This window comes from Lolium perenne, chromosome 4, assembly GCF_019359855.2.
Source record: "Lolium perenne isolate Kyuss_39 chromosome 4, Kyuss_2.0, whole genome shotgun sequence".
NCBI lineage: Eukaryota > Viridiplantae > Streptophyta > Magnoliopsida > Poales > Poaceae > Lolium > Lolium perenne.
The window spans coordinates 306,035,477-306,051,838 of record NC_067247.2 but is presented as its reverse complement, the minus strand read 5'-3'; the positions used below and the strand labels follow the sequence as shown (position 1 = coordinate 306,051,838).

Genomic DNA, 16,362 nt, shown 5'->3' with positions numbered 1-16,362 from the left:
TCGCTTAAAGCGTAACATAGGGGCTCTCCATTTCGGGAAGCGGAGCAACCACACTAGCTGTCGGGTTTGCGGACGCATCAAACTAGCCCATCTATCCTACCCTGAGTTTTCAGTGTCAATCCCTATTTCCCGTCCAGCTGCGGGGCGAAATAACACGCGCACACGTGCGGGAGGACTGGCCGGCGGCCCATCTGGTCTGGTTTTCTTGTTTTTTTTCCTTCGGTTCTAGTTTGATTTTCTTTTTTTCTTTCTTCTTTTTTCGATTTTCCTTTTTCTTTCCTTTTTTATTTCTTTTGTTTTTTTCCTGATTTTGTTTTTTTTGCTCCTTTGAACGTATTTTGCCAAATTTGAGGAATTTCAAATTTGAACAATTTTTAAATTTGAGCAAATTTGTAACAACCATTTTTTTGATCCGACCAATATTTTTGAATCTGGACAATTTTCTCACCAATTTTTTTGAATCTGAACAATTTTCTGCATTTTTCCTTCTTCTGCTTTAAACATATTTTCAAATTCTAGCAAAATTTAAATTTGAGTAAAATTTAAAATTCAAATATTTTTTGAATATGGACAATTTTTTAATTTGATTTTTTGAATCTAAACAATTTTTGAGTTAGCTTTTTTGAAGTTGTTCAAATTCAAAGTCTTTTAAGCTTTTTACAAATTCAAAAACAAATTGTGCAACCGGAGGAAACCTTGGTTTTCAGGCTAAACTTATGCGCCGACCAGGCCAGTGCCTGGTAGGCACCGCACACCCCTGCGTGGGTGTGGGTCCAATCGAGGTAGGTTTTTTTCCTCCTTTTTCGTTTTTTTCTGTTTTCTATTTTCTGTTTTCTTTTCTGATTCTTTTTCTTTATATTTTGTTTTGCAGATTTGAAAATTATTTAAATTCAAAAAATGTTCAAATTCGAAAAACATACAAATTTCAAATATGTTCTACTTTGAGAAAGTTCAAATTTGAAAAAAGTTCAAATTCGAAAACGTTCAACTTTGAGAAATGTTCAGATTTGATTCCTCGGCCGTTGTTTTTGGACGTCACACTAGTTGTTATGCCGAGGTCATCCCCATGTTGGCGATCGTCGATGAACTGCAATTACCACCTGTCCACCGGTAAGCATAGACTCAAGTTACACAACACAAGAATTCCTGTGTGTTGCATGACGCAACTGTTTAGTGCGTTCCGTCCGCGCGCCCATGGCGATGTGAATTGTAAACTATCCACCGCAACTTGCACCTAATAAAAGCTTGACAAAGCGCCAGGCAGACATTGACTCCTGCACTGCACATCAATCTTTCCAGCTCCGTTGGCGTTGTGGCATACCCATCGGCCATCGTTGTCGACAGACCGACGGTGCTTACAATTCGAAACGAGCCAATATTATTTTACATTTTCGAAGCACAAGGGGAATCGTCCATCTGATTTTTTTTAATGTATCTTGTTCTTCTATACCTAACTAGTACAAATGCCCGTGCGTTGCCACGGGTCCTCAAATTTTATTTCTTAATGCACATATATAATACACAACTCACTATAAAAACTTAAAACAAATTAAAGATATTATAATATACTACAACATAATAATACCGAAAGAAATAACAAGATAGCAATATTGTGCATATAAGTGGTTCTAAATTCTAGGTCTTTTTATTACTGTTCCGCGGTATGTTCCACACCGGGGTTCTGAGCTATCATAGCAGTGTTGTGTGTTGCTTCGGGATCTCATCGCATATATTCTATAATAGTAATATAATCATGTTAGCTTCAGTTCCTACCTTTAATCTGTATCTAACAATTTAAAATAATATCACAATTTTAAAGCCATAAAGGAGACTATGTTTTCCTCTCTTTATCTTTTTAAGCATCGCATGTTAGCTGAGAGATCAACTCATAACAAACCTCCTAACTCGATATACGCGTATAAAGAGATCTTTATACAAGACGACATTGTAAATCTTGATACAAGACGACATTATATGAACTCTAAAATATGTCAAGAAGTAAAATGATACACGTCCGAGCTTTTCTCTTTCACAATGTTTTTTTTTTCAATCTCACATAACTCGGGTTTAAAATAACCCACACACAAAAAAAACAGAACACAAGTTGCTTTAATTTCACAAATAACCATCCAAGCACTCAATTTTCTGAATCGCACAGAAGTTGTCTTCTTCCCCTCTGGTGCGACGGAACCGAGCCAATCTGATGATCCAGCCCGTCCACAACCCCATGCTTGACCCCATCTGCTCTGGTTTGGTCACCTGAAACCACAATCTCCTCCCCGAGGAGCCGCCCACCCTCAAGCACCACCACCACCACCACCACCATGCCTCGCCCTAACTTCCCCAATCCTCCCTTTACAAAAAATCTGAAATAAGCAATACATTAGACCAGCAGACAACTTCAAAACTACTCTATAAAGCAATGGTGATGATAACTTCCTATCAAAGGAGACTCGTGCTTCACATACTATTGTTTCTTAACAATTTCGTGTTTCATGTTTGTATTTCTAACCCTATTAGTTGTTGCAGAAAAAAAGATCATGTAGTGGTAGACAATAAAACTCACCAGAGATAGCATAAATAAACTGATCAGGAAAAAAAGAATGTGAAAACCGCTAGTAGTTCAGAGACGATGAAAAATGGGATATACAACTCTGGGCCGACAAAAACATGGTAAAAAGAAGACTCACCGCACCGCCTGGATGAGCCAATATTCAGCCCCCACAGCCTGAACGCGACAGCTGCAGCGCGCACACGCCACCACCAACCTCTAGCCTACAACGAGCTACAACTAAACGCCATAGGTCCACAGCCGGCGACAGGGAACGCCATAGGTCCACAGCCAGCGACGGCGGGCACGGAAAATTCCCTCACAACAGCTGCATGTCAACAAGCTTACACTTTTTTACTTAATTAACTATAAAATTTTCAAATTTGCTTGATTTACCATCAGGGAGGAATAGTAGATGCAAGATACGCAAGATTTATGCATTGCAATCAAAACTGCAGATGTAGCTTAAATCAACTGATAGTGTAATATTCCTTCCTCATGAGCAACAACAATGATATCTTTTGTACAAAACATTTGAACACATGCGTATATGTTCTTATCCACTGTTGCATGTCAAGCTAGAGGAGCATCTGGTTGATCAAGAGATAGTACCTGGTGATCATCTCTTCTAGTGTCTACCTGAACGAATCAAAGCCTCTGCCAATGTCTTGTTTTTCTCCACAGCCTTCTTGCCTAAAATGGTATCTTCGATCAGCGCACAAGTTCCAACAGGAAACAATCTAAAAATAGTAGCAATTTTACTCCTTCCACTTCCTGTCTTAAAGCTGGAATAGAGCTGTAAATCATGCTTTGACAAGGGCAATATTAATCCTTCCACTTTATAACTTAAAGCTGTAGAGCTATAAAGCATGCTTTGACAAGGGCAAAGTAAAAATAGCCATCTTTGTAGCTTCCTGAAAATAGTACAAATGAGTCGTCGGCTAATTATTGACTCAAACTTATCTGGAAATGTTTCCAGCAACCTGTACTCGACACCATCCGATTATCCAAACCTCCAAGAGAAAATGATTAGATTTTTAAAATGTTGCTTCAGAACATCAAGCGACACGGTAGCAGACCGCAATGCACAGGCAACAAGACAAGCATTGAGAAATCCCCAATCTCCCTCCTTTACAACCTGGATAGTTACCTGCTTCAAAGCTGGCATTGAAGAAGTAGACACACTGTAGATTAGTCGCTCCAGATCATGAAGTATTTCCCAGATGGATTATAAAAACAATAACTAACCTCCAGAACGATACAAAGTTTATAATACATCAACAGTTGGGTGTGTGTTGCAAGCAGCTTCAATCTACAAAAGATAAATGAATAGATAGGTTTTCCACACATGAAAGTTGTGCTAGCAATCTGCTTGTGATCTAAATACAAAATTACCTTTCATATAACCAACATATAATGTAGATGTGCTATTGAAAGGGAACCCACTGAGACATTATCTAACACCAGTTGAGCATCCTCAGTAGTCCATATGGCCAACTGCACATTAAAAGAAAAAAAAAACATGTTTTAAGCACTCTCCAAACGAGGCTTAAAGTTAAAGAGGACAAAAAATAATCATATAAATGAACAAACCTAGCAGTGTAGGTTCTGGTTGTGCTGCTCATCTTATTCATGACATCTGGTAACAACGTCACCTCACCATTGTTGCCATGTGGAGCTTCAAACCAACCAAACATGAACCTGCAAATCATAGGATTATAGGAATTTGGAGTCTAATTTCGCGGATCAAAGAACCATGGTATCCAGAGAAAGGGGTTTGTGTGCTTACAGGAAGGAGGAGCAGATCTCGACATGGCGACGATCATGGACCAGGGGGAGAAGGAGACGACAATCTATTCCCACACGAGGGAGGCCGGTCGCCGGCAACAAGGACCTCGTCCTGGAGAAGGTAACTTGCCGCTGCCTCCACTGGAGTGATTGTCTAGGCGGGCTAGAGCTTCTCCTATGGCCACCACCACCCCCACTCTTGTCACCGAAGACCGTCCCTCCTTCCCCGCTGCCCCAAGCCTCCCCATCCAACCAGCCTTGTCTCCGTGCTCCCCTCCAGGTTCAAAATGAGGCATCACAGACAAAATAAAAAAATGAAAATAAACCTATGGAGCCTATTTCCATTGGCATTAATATATTCTGTAAGGAGAACAAGACGTATTATTCTACCAGTTAGTATATGAGCAATTTTTATGCTCTGCAAAATATCTATTTTCTAAACAGAAAATCCCAGAATTCGTCTTCATCTTATTATTATTATTATTATTATTATGCTATTGCAAATACTCACAATTCTAGAAGAATCCGTGAAACAAAAAATGAAGGGTTTAGGATTGCTGCACTCAAGCGAAAATCATATGTTAAAAAACACTAACCTTTAAGGTCTTTTCAAACTTTATGGTGTCATTCTTCCAGTATGGTGCAACCAAGTACTTGCAATGATATGCCTTTAAGACAACAAAATGTAAGATGTACTCTGCTCTGATGTATGTGAAGCAAGCTAGGCCAAACTGCAATAGCCTTTCTAGTACCAAATGCTTCATGGAGCATGAAACCAAATAAGTGAGTATGATCAAATTACGACTGGACTATGGTGAGCAAGTACTTCATATAATAGGTTTGAAGAATTTTTGCTCGCTTATTTCATGGAGCATGCACAAACAACAATCTTCAATTATATATTAGAACAAATATATCTTTATTGAGAAGAATGCTAATGAGGGCTATGTTCAAGACAATTAGGCTGTACACTCTACCCTGTTACAATAAGAACAACCAGAATATGCATTTTAACCATTTTCAGTCTGGTAGTATAACAAATTTATCTCCCTTTCAAGGCACTGAAGAAATGCTAATGGAGGGTTACAAACTTACTTCAACGTTTGATGCTCCAAACAGAAATCAAAAGAATGGATCCTCTCCCAAGCAGCAGAGCTCATATTGGAAGCAACTTTAATATTTCTGGTGCAGCTAGCATAGGTATGTTTAACTGATTACCAAAGTCACTGGAAACTGTACCTCTATCCTATATATTGACTGAATGCAAGCTATTTGGGATATTTTGCAATCATCATGAAGTTGTAAATTGCAGTAATTAAAAATTCTTATAGAAACTTCGTTAATATTTTTTTGGCTAAAAATAATAGGTTGATATAATAAACATTTTCGCAGCAAGGCGCGGGGTATGATCTAGTTATTTCAATAGTAAAGTGCATTGTTGCCATGTTAAAAGGGAAGAGAAAGATAAAGATCAAGGATAACAAAATATTAAGATAGGAACCATGATGAACAAAATTAAAGGGCAGGAATAGAAACTTGGTTCGTAAGGTATCCGTTGCATAAATAAAAACAAAAAATATAATTCTTTCTAATGATGTGTGTCTAAAAATATAATTGACATGAAGTGATATAGAATTGGTCTCGTACCTAAACAGAGGAATGTGTTCCAGAATAAATAGTGCATCAATTTGCTTGGTGACCATTGGGCAAAACAGGTTAATGAACTGAATGTGTTGCAGAATAAACAGGTGAAATTTGCATGTGACAAGTAGGTGGACTTTCTACTCTACCATATGTCTGATCTTCATCATTACCATTAGTGTTTTCTTCATGTAGGGTAGTAAGCTTTTCCTTCTCACAAGAACACGTTATTTATTACTTACTAACATTCTGACCACGAATTGTAATCTGCTGCTAATATAGGATCAGACATTCAGACCTCTGGGGAAACATAAAAAATAAGCTATTGCAATATACTATAGTGCAAATATGGGATGTTTTCGTGCAAGAAATACAATGTTACAGAAACAATCTGAAGAGATTCAGCAATGCCTATTTTGCATACATGTGCTGCTTTCGCACATACCAATTACCTACACATATACTGCCTTCGCACATGCATGGGTTCTTTATCTACTGCCTGCACACTCAACAGGGAACAAAGAAACATGGAGAATGAGAGGGATGTCGCCGGGAGCAGCAAATTGCCGTGGTGGCCAGCAGCAGGTCAGGAACGTCGCCGGCGGCAGCAGCTGACGGACGTGGTCGCCTGAAGACGCCAGCAGCACCAGCACACGGCAGGCGACAGGCAGCTTTCCCTCCGTGCCTCCCAATCGAAACCCTTGCGCCACCGCGAGCTGGTGCATTCCTCCCGCCGTCCGTGGTCACCGGGCGTGGCCTGAGAGCCACCGTGTCGCCGCCTTGCCCGTCCCCGCAGACCCGAGCCCGACGATGAGGAGGGGGACCTCACTCGCCTCCCCCGTTGTAGGATTCTTCAACCGGGGCCAGGAGGAGGGGAGGTGGAGAAGGGGCACCCGTGAGTAGGCCCTACTGGCGGTGGGATGCCGGTGGCGAGGAGGGGCACCGGCGCGGCTGCTCTACTCGATCTAGATCGAAAGTTCCTCCTCCGGCTAGGGTTGGATGCGTGAAGGGGCGATCCCGGACGGCGACTGCGTGGATCTGAGGGAGGAAGCCGGCGAACTGGAGGTCCTCCGAGCTCCGCAGGACTTTGGAAGCGGGAGGAGGCGGAGGTGTTGGATAATTAGGCACAATTTCCATGATTAATTCCACAATATTAAGCATGAAGACAGTAAGTACTAACATGTGAAACTCGAACATACTAGATGTAGTGATCAACATGAACAGTAGCATAGCAAACAGTACAACATCCATCGCTAAACATATCGAGATATGTCGCACGTACCGATCTGGTGGAGGTGGCGGTGGAGGTGTAGCAGATGATGTCGCTGCAGTAACGTTGTTGATGACAACGTTGTTGACGACGGGGAAGACGGGTCGAAGTAGATGGCGTTGAAGACGACGGTAGGCAGCACCGCCCGACTTGGACGGAAGGCGACCCGTGATGAAGAACTTGAGCAGTCGCGCAGAGCGCTTCCCAAAAACCTAATTCGCCCTCTCCCGTACAGGATCGCAAGGACGAGTGGTTCCGGAGACCTGCTCTCCCGTTCGCCGATGCACGTCGGCTCGCGGGATGGAGTAGGCTACGATGGCGGCGCAAGCAGAGAGAGGTGGAAACCCTAACTCGTGTATTGGATGATTTTTCTGCGGTAGCCGGGCAGGAGATTATATAGGCTCGGGAAACCCTAGGCAACGTGGGCCACGCCCACGTCGCACGAACGTTTCGAGTCGGTTACAGATAGCCCACGATCCGGGAGCGACCCGAACCGACTAACTGCGACGCGTCCGTCTAGGACTCTGTTCGTTTTCCTGAGCTGCAAAAAGTAAGGAAAGTCTCGGCTCGAGGCTCAATCCACTCACCACGAGCGCGGCGCGCGTCGTGACGTGTCGTGTCGAGTCGAGTCGAGACGAGACGAGCGAGCGAGGAGGAGGAGGAGCGCGCGTGTAGCACTCCTATTCTCACTCACTTACTAGTGGTGGAACAACCCACCTTATAAGGTGGTCTAACTTCCTCCCAACTTTCCATGTGGGACTAAACTTCCCACCTCTTGCCACTCCCTAGTGAGCTGCCACCAACTTGGGCTCAAACTCACAAGGCTGCCACTATGTGGGCTTTGAGATTTATAGGAAAAACTGAAATCTAATTTGGGCCACTAAAAGTGGGCCCAATATTTCAACAATCCCCCACCAGATCTCAAATCCCCATTTAGAGATTTACCAATACTCGCTGCTTGTTTATATACCAGTGTTTCAGCGGAGACTGTTAAGTTGAACTTCCGCCTAGAACTTTAAGCTACATCCACTCACACTTGAACAATGGACTAAGCCTTGAATTGCAAGTTTTGCGTGAACAGGGTTTCACTCAAAGTCATGACCAGTACATGGCTGCCAGTAGCCTACCCCGCGGGTGAAGCATATGCGTCATACTTCGTGGTCTCTTCATGAGTTTACTAGAGATCACCCAAATCTCATAGATTGCGACGTTTAACAATCGGACTCATATAGGTGTGTTATTTCAAGAATGCTCTGTAGGACAGCATCTTTGCTAAAATAGCCAACATAAACACATTAAGGCTTGTTGCCAACCTGCCTTACAAAGAATCGAGAGTTGTGCATCTTCACATAGAGAGGGTTACATAATACTCTCCTCAATTAAACCACTAGTTTGTTCTTCCCAGGTCCTAATTCACGGATCTCCGATCACAAAGGTTGGGTTACCACTATGGCGTAACATCAACGGGTCTCAAACCCATCTCCTCGATGCACTTTCTATCACATTACGTGATAGTCCCTTTGTAAAGGGATCTGCCGAGTTTTTGTCTGTTTGAATATATGTAACAGCTTATTACTCCGAGTTTCGCAATTTCTGACAGACTTCAAACGTCTCTTGACGTGTCTTGATGACTTCGCGTTATCCTTAGAATTGTTCACTTTGACAATTACAGTTTGATTGTCACAATTCAAAAGGATTGCCGGAACAGGTTTTTCAACCACAGCAAGTCCATCAAGAGCTCACGCAACCATTCTCGATTCAACGGTGGTTGTGTCTAAAGCAAGAAGTTCTGCTTCCATAGTTGACCTCGTCAATATGGTTTGCTTGCAAGATCTCCATGATACTGCGCCACCTCCAAAGGTAAATACATACCCACTTGTGGCGTACGTATCAGCTACATCTCGAGATCCAATTCGAATCACTATATCCTTCAAGCACAGCTGGGTGTCCTGAATAGTGAATCCCATAACTCATTGTACCACATAGGTAGCGCATGACCCTATCAAGTGCATGCCAATGATCAGTACCAGGGTTTGACATGAACCTACTCAACTTGCTAACAGCAAAAGAGATGTCGGGTCTAGTCGCGCTCGCTAAGTACATGAGTGAGCCAACGATCCGAGAATATCTCAATTGATCTATGGCAATCCTCCGGTTCTTGCGTAGTGTCACACTGGGATCATAAGGTGTTGAAGAAGGCTTGCTATAAATATAGACGAACTGGCTCAAGATCTGCTCAACATAATGGGATTGCGTTAGAGTAATCCCACTCTCGTGCTTAATCAGCTTGATATTCGTAATCACATCGCCTTCTCCTGCATCTTTCATATCAAAACTCTTTGACAAGAAAGACTTGACCTCGTGTATTACTCTCATGTTTGTACCAAAGATCAGAATATCATCCACATACAAACATAGTATAACACCTTCGCCCCCACCATAGCGATAGTAAACACACTTGTCACCTCATTGACAACAAAGCCTACGATGAAGTTAAAGTTCTGTCAAACTTCTCATGCCATTGCTTAGGTGCTTGTTTCGTGCCATATAAGGATTTCAGCAACTTGCACACCTTTCTTTCTTCACCTTTTACTACAAACCCATCAAAGCTGATCCATATAGATTTCCTCTTCCAACTCTCCATTAAGGAAAGCTGTCTTTACATCCATTTGATGAACGATAAGACCATAGGAGGCAGCCATGGATAGTAGTACTCGAATGGTGGTAAGTCTAGCGACAGTGAATAGGTGTCGAAGTAATCTTCGCCTTCTCTCGTGTGTAGCCTTTCGCTACAAGCCGCGCCTTGTACTTTTCAATAGTACCATCAGGTCTTAGCTTCTTCTTGAACACCCATTTGCAGCCCACGTGCTTGCATCCATGGGGTCAGTTCGACAACTCCCAAGTTCCATTAGAAAGAATCGAGTCCATCTCATTATGGACAGCTTCTTTTCCACTATCTCGCATCCTGGAGATGCATATGCCTCTGCAATGGACGTGGGAGTATCATCCACAAGGTACACAATGAAATCATCACCAAAGGATTTTTCAATCCTTCGTCTCTTGCTCCGTTTAGGAGCTTCATTGTCATCCTTCTCAAGAACATTATCATGTGATTGTTCAAAATACTCATTAGATGTACTGGACTCAGGAATTATCTCAGTAGAAATTCTAGCAATGCTATGCATATCTTTCATAGGAAACATATTCTCAAAAAATGTTGCATCACGAGATTCCATAATAGTATCAACATGCATATCAGGTACCTCGGATTGAACTACTAAAAATCTATATCCTACACTCGCGGAGCATAACCTAGAAAGATACAATCCACTGTCTTTGGTCCAAGTTTGCGCTTCTTAGTAATTGGAATATTGACTTTCGCCAAACATCCCCATGTGCGCAAATACGAAAGTGATGGTTTTCTCCCAGCCCACTCCTCGTAAGGGGTTTTATCTTTATTCTTGTTAGGAACTCTATTCAGGACATGACATGAAGTCAACAAAGCCTCCCCCACCATGCCTTTGATAAACCAGCAAGTGGCTAACATGGAATTCACCAAGTCGATCAGCGTGCGGTTTTTCCTCTCGGCAACCCCGTTTGATTGGGGTGAATAGGGAGGCGTCCTCTCATGAATAATACCATGTTCCTCACAGAATTCATCAAAGATTTTAGGAAAATATTCACCACCACGATCCGACCCGAGACGCTTGATCTTTCTCTCTAGTTGATTTTCAACTTCGGCCTTATAAATTTTAAAGTAGTCTAAAGCTTCATCTTTAGTTCGCAACAAATAAACATAGCAAAATCTAGTCGCATCATCAATCAATGTCATGAAATATCTCTTTCCACCTTTTGTCAACACACCATTCATCTCGCATAGATCAGAATGTATGAGTTCTAGAGGTGCCAAGTTTCTCTCCTCGGCCGCCTTGTGAGGCTTCCGAGGTTGCTTAGATTGCACACAACTATGGCACTTAGAACCTTTGGCAATGGTGAAATTCGGAATTAAACTTAAACTGGATAGCCGAGACATTAAACCAAAATTAATGTGACATAAACGAGAATGCCAAACACTGGTATCATCACTAACATTGCCACAGATATGGTTCACGGACTTATTACTGAAATCGGAAAGCGAAAAGCGGAACAAGCCTCCGCACTCATAGCCTTTACCAATAAATTGTCCAAACTTGGAAACAACTACTTTATTCGACTCTAAAACAACCTTAAACCCATCTCTGCATAGAAGGGAGCCGCTAACGAGATTCTTGTTCATAGTAGGGACATGCCGCACGTTCCTCACCGCACGATCTTCCCGAAGTGAACTTCAGATCTACCGTGCCAACACCACGAACGTAAGCATGTGACCCATTCCCCATCAAGACGGAAGAATCCCGGCGACCTGGTAAGAAGTGAACATGGATATATCAGCACACACATGAACATTAGCACCTGTATCAATCCACCAACATGGAGATTGAAATACCGAAAGAACAGAAAGAGATTACCGTACCCATCAAGCATTGCTAGCGGTCACAAGTGTTGACTTGCCTCCCCTTTTTCTTGCGGTCTGCCCTCTCCGGGACAGTCCTTAGAAAAGTGGCCAGCCTCTCCACAGGTAAACCAGCACAGATCAGCTTTGTATATCCTCTTCTTCTTCTTGAAGGTTGTAGTCTTCATAGGCTTTTTGAAGGAGGGCTTGTTATTCCCTTTGTTCTTGCTGTAGGGTTTCTTCGGCACCATGTTGGCGCTAGATCGACCCTCTCCTTTCTCAAGATTATCCTTAGCTCGAGCTTTCTCCTCAACATCAAGAGACGCTATCAGATTTTCAACCGATATCTCCTGTCTCTTGTGTTTGAGAGTTGTGGCAAAGTTCCTCCATGAAGGGGGCAACTTAGCGATGATGCATCCAGCCACAAACTTGTCGTGTAAGGCACACTTAAGGAGTTCGAGCTCTTTCGCAATGCACCGTATCTCATGAGCTTGTTCGACTACGTAACGGTTGTTAACCATCCCGATGTCATGGAAGTTCTCCATGATGTACGCTTCATCGTCGCATCGGTTGCACCGAACTTAGCATTCAGTGCCTCCCGTAGCTCTTTACCGTCTCGTTATGTGCATGTACACATCACACGTACGATCTGCAAGAATACTCGTAACGCATCCGATTTGGAAAGAGAGTATTGTTTTCCTTGAACTTGTTCTGATCTTGGTCAGATATAGTTCCTTCGTGTAAACCATCGGCAACTTCGAACACTTTCGTATGAGTAAGCCGCAGCATGGCCTTATACTCGCCACCTCTTAAAGTGCACACCGGTAAACTTATCCGGCCTCAGTGCATCGGAAAAACCAGCCATTGTTAACTCAGGAAATTGCCTACAATTAGGTTTTTGGATTGTTGGATAATTAGGCACAATTTCCATGATTAATTCCACAATATTAAGCATGAAGACAGTAAGTACTAACATGTGAAACTCGAACATACTAGATGTAGTGATCAACATGAACAGTAGCATAGCAAACAAGACAACATCCATCGCTAAACAGATCGAGATATGTCGCACGTACCGATCTGGTGGAGGTGGCGGTGGAGGTGTAGCAGATGATGTCGCTGCAGTAACGTTGTTGATGACAACGTTGTTGACGACGGGGAAGACGGGTCGAAGTAGATGGCGTTGAAGACGACGGTAGGCAGCACCGCCCGACTTGGACGGAAGGCGACCCGTGATGAAGAACTTGAGCGAGCCGCGCAGAGCGCTTCCCAAAAACCCACCCGCCCTCTCCCGTACAGGATCGCAAGGACGAGTGGTTCCGGAGACCTGCTCTCCCGTTCGCCGATGCACGTCGGCTCGCGGGATGGAGTAGGCTACGATGGCGGCGCAAGCAGAGAGAGGTGGAAACCCTAACTCGTGTATTGGATGATTTTTCTGCGGTAGCCGGGCAGGAGATTATATAGGCTCGGGAAACCCTAGGCAACGTGGGCCACGCCCACGTCGCACGAACGTTTCGAGTCGGTTACAGATAGCCCACGATCCGGGAGCGACCCGAACCGACTAACTGCGACGCGTCCGTCTAGGACTCTGTTCGTTTTCCTGAGCTGCAAAAAGTAAGGAAAGTCTCGGCTCGAGGCTCAATCCACTCACCACGAGCGCGGCGCGCGTCGTGACGTGTCGTGTCGAGTCGAGTCGAGACGAGACGAGCGAGCGAGGAGGAGGAGGAGCGCGCGTGTAGCACTCCTATTCTCACTCACTTACTAGTGGTGGAACAACCCACCTTATAAGGTGGTCTAACTTCCTCCCAACTTTCCATGTGGGACTAAACTTCCCACCTCTTGCCACTCCCTAGTGAGCTGCCACCAACTTGGGCTCAAACTCACAAGGCTGCCACTATGTGGGCTTTGAGATTTATAGGAAAAACTGAAATCTAATTTGGGCCACTAAAAGTGGGCCCAATATTTCAACAGGAGGGTGGTCGGCGGCTCGCGTAGGGGAGGAGGATGACAAGCTCAGGGGCGAGGGTCATGACGAGGTAGTTGGGCTTCGGCCCAGTTGAGCCCGTGCGGAGGAATGATGAAGGGAACGACCGAAAGGACGACGAAAGCAGGGGGAGAAGGGGGAACACGTTCCTTCTTTTTAAGTAGTAGAGATAATAAAGGAGCTAAGGTTTCTGCCAAAATTTTCGTCAACGCTTTTTTTCGGACTGTTTTACCCTCCCACCAATTTACATATAACGCACCACTACCCCGTACCCCGTACCGGTTCAGTTATTTTGTTCCGTTGTAGCTTCGTAGGTTTGTTTCGTCACGGAAGGTCGTCCTCCTCATGGGCCTAGCCCAAATCGGACCTCTCGATGGCTTCGATAAAAGCCGCACCGAAGCACGGATGCACGCCTAAATCCTCCCCTCGCCGTCATGGTGTTCGACCACCTCTGCTCAGTTACGGCGCAGAAATTATTTCTCCCTCATCCGCCGGCGGAGGCCATCGACAACGCTGATGCTATGCCGGGTGTAGGAGTGTTTTACAGCTACGGATGTTTTAATCGCCCCCTTCATGTCCAGGCGCCGGAACGGCGCGATGCTGCTGGTAACGCGGGAGAAGCGGCGGGAAACGAGGCGGGAGCGAGCTGCGGTAAAACGCGGTGGAGGCAAGCTGCGTGGAGCTAGGACTGTTGTGGCTGTCGGGCGGGGCTACATGCAAGCAGCGGTGTGCGTCCCAACGATTCCCGTGAGGCATCGCAATAGCTAAACCTCGCGAGCAGGCGGGCAGACGGTGGCCGGCCGTATTTGATGTGGCTCTCGGTGCGACAGGGCATAGGCTGGCCGGTTCATAGCCGATAAATCTAGGACATCTGCTCTAGGACATGGTCAGATCTAGAAAGTGGAGGAAGTGCTTCGAATAGCAGAGGTCCGTGGAATCCAATATGCTACGGACCATATTGGACGATCAGATTGATGATCCCTATAATAATTGGCGTTAAGGCTATGATGTCGATCCTATACAAGATGGCAGTCGTGTGTGGTCTGGTGTCTTCCTCTCTCTCTTTTTTACAGAAAGCCTGACTGTGATTATGCTAATCATCCCCAATCCCCCATGTCCTTCCTCTCTAGAGCACCCAGCGCCGCTTCGCGCCCCGGCGCAGTTGATCCTGACCCACTCGCCTAACTGCACGCACAAGACGAACGATGGGTCGTGCGGCTTGACCTCCGCCCCGACCGCGGTGCCATGGCGTGCGGCTCCACGATTAGGATGGGTGAAGTGCAAGCCACACGAGAGCGCGTCGGTGCTTAGACGTGGGGTGCAGCTTTGGTGTGTCGGGGCGGAGGTTTGGGAGGGGCTCTGGCGGATCTTATTCAAATCAAAGGCTCAGCGATTTCCTCAAGTACTAACCTGTAATCCAAAATGTAAGCCACACCCTAGCACGACACCCTCGTGGTCACCGCCACGGCAGCCGTCGTCCACTCTGGCTCACGGAGGTCCACTTCTACATCCTTTTCGTGTCGTCTTGCTTGGTTGCCGTGGACTATAATGGCGCCGGCCAGGTGCGAACATGGCAGAGTCGCTTCTCTCCAGTCGGAATCCACCTACAACACCGGATGTCAGGCCTCGCCTACGCGGTCGTCGTACTAAACAAGAACCACAATCGCAGATGAACCTCCATAACAAAAGAAATCCATCCCTTTTTTCTTGGAGCAGTGGATCGGACTCGCTTTCTTCAGATGTAATCATCAAATTTAGTGTTTGTGGTGTCACGGCTCACGGTAACACCAGCAAAGTATGGCTAACGAGTGTTCAGAGCAAGCTAAACAACCAATTCTATGGTTTTGTTGGATTAACTATCTCGACGGTAAGTGTCGCAACTTTGACAAGGTACGAGTACAAAGTATTTAGACATATTCTAATACATATATTCATATCTAGAACGGAGGAAGTGAAACTTGGAAATACAAACCAGTCTATGCATATTTCACTCGGTTGATGGTTGCACTCTAGACAATCCAAGCAGGTATTAACAAGAACACTTAATCTCTTAGAAAGTTTTTTTTATAAAGTATGCTATTAGGATTTAGAATTTAATTATGTTCTTTCATAAATATGAGAAAATATAAACCTTGGTCCTCACCTTTCCCCGTCTACAGTAGAGAAAGGAGATTTTCTGAACCCCCCCGACCTTTCCACCTCGCCGCCGTCGATCTGCTCGATTCCTCGCCCTCCGGCGGCCGCTCCGGCGGCGGGAGGACGGGGAATCGACGGATCTTGGCGTGTATATAGTGTAGGTTTAGGTTGGGTGCTAGCCGGCGGCGTTGAGAAGGTGGCGGCGCGGCCGGAGTGGCTTTTGCGGGCGGCGGTCCTCTTCTCCGTTGGTGGCGCTCCGGTGGAGTTCTGCCGCGGATCTGCCGGCCTCGTCGTGCTCGCGGCTCGCTGGAGTGGTGGAGCACGGCCGTCCCTCGCCGGAGTCCGTGAGACGGCGGATCCGGGTGTTGAAGTTCTTCAAGGTGTTGGTGATGTTGACCACGACGTCGGAGTTGACGGTGCAAGGTGGAGGCTCTTCGGAGTTCGAGGTTCGACGACTTCCCGTCTGCAGAGGGCCACCTCCGTTCCAAGGTCAAAGGGAG

The 16,362-nt window shown here is 45.2% G+C and overlaps 1 long non-coding RNA gene across 1 annotated transcript; it reads right to left on the bottom strand.

Moving 5' to 3' along the window:
• Positions 1–2,015: 2,015 nt before the first annotated feature.
• LOC127349020 (uncharacterized) lies at positions 2,016–4,511 on the bottom strand. Its single transcript, XR_007880081.2, has 6 exons — positions 4,341–4,511; positions 4,145–4,252; positions 3,947–4,048; positions 3,800–3,863; positions 3,164–3,712; positions 2,016–2,879 (listed from the first exon to the last, which is right to left on the bottom strand). It is a non-coding gene; the product is annotated as an uncharacterized lncRNA (long non-coding RNA).
• Between the last annotated feature and the right edge of the window lie 11,851 nt (positions 4,512–16,362).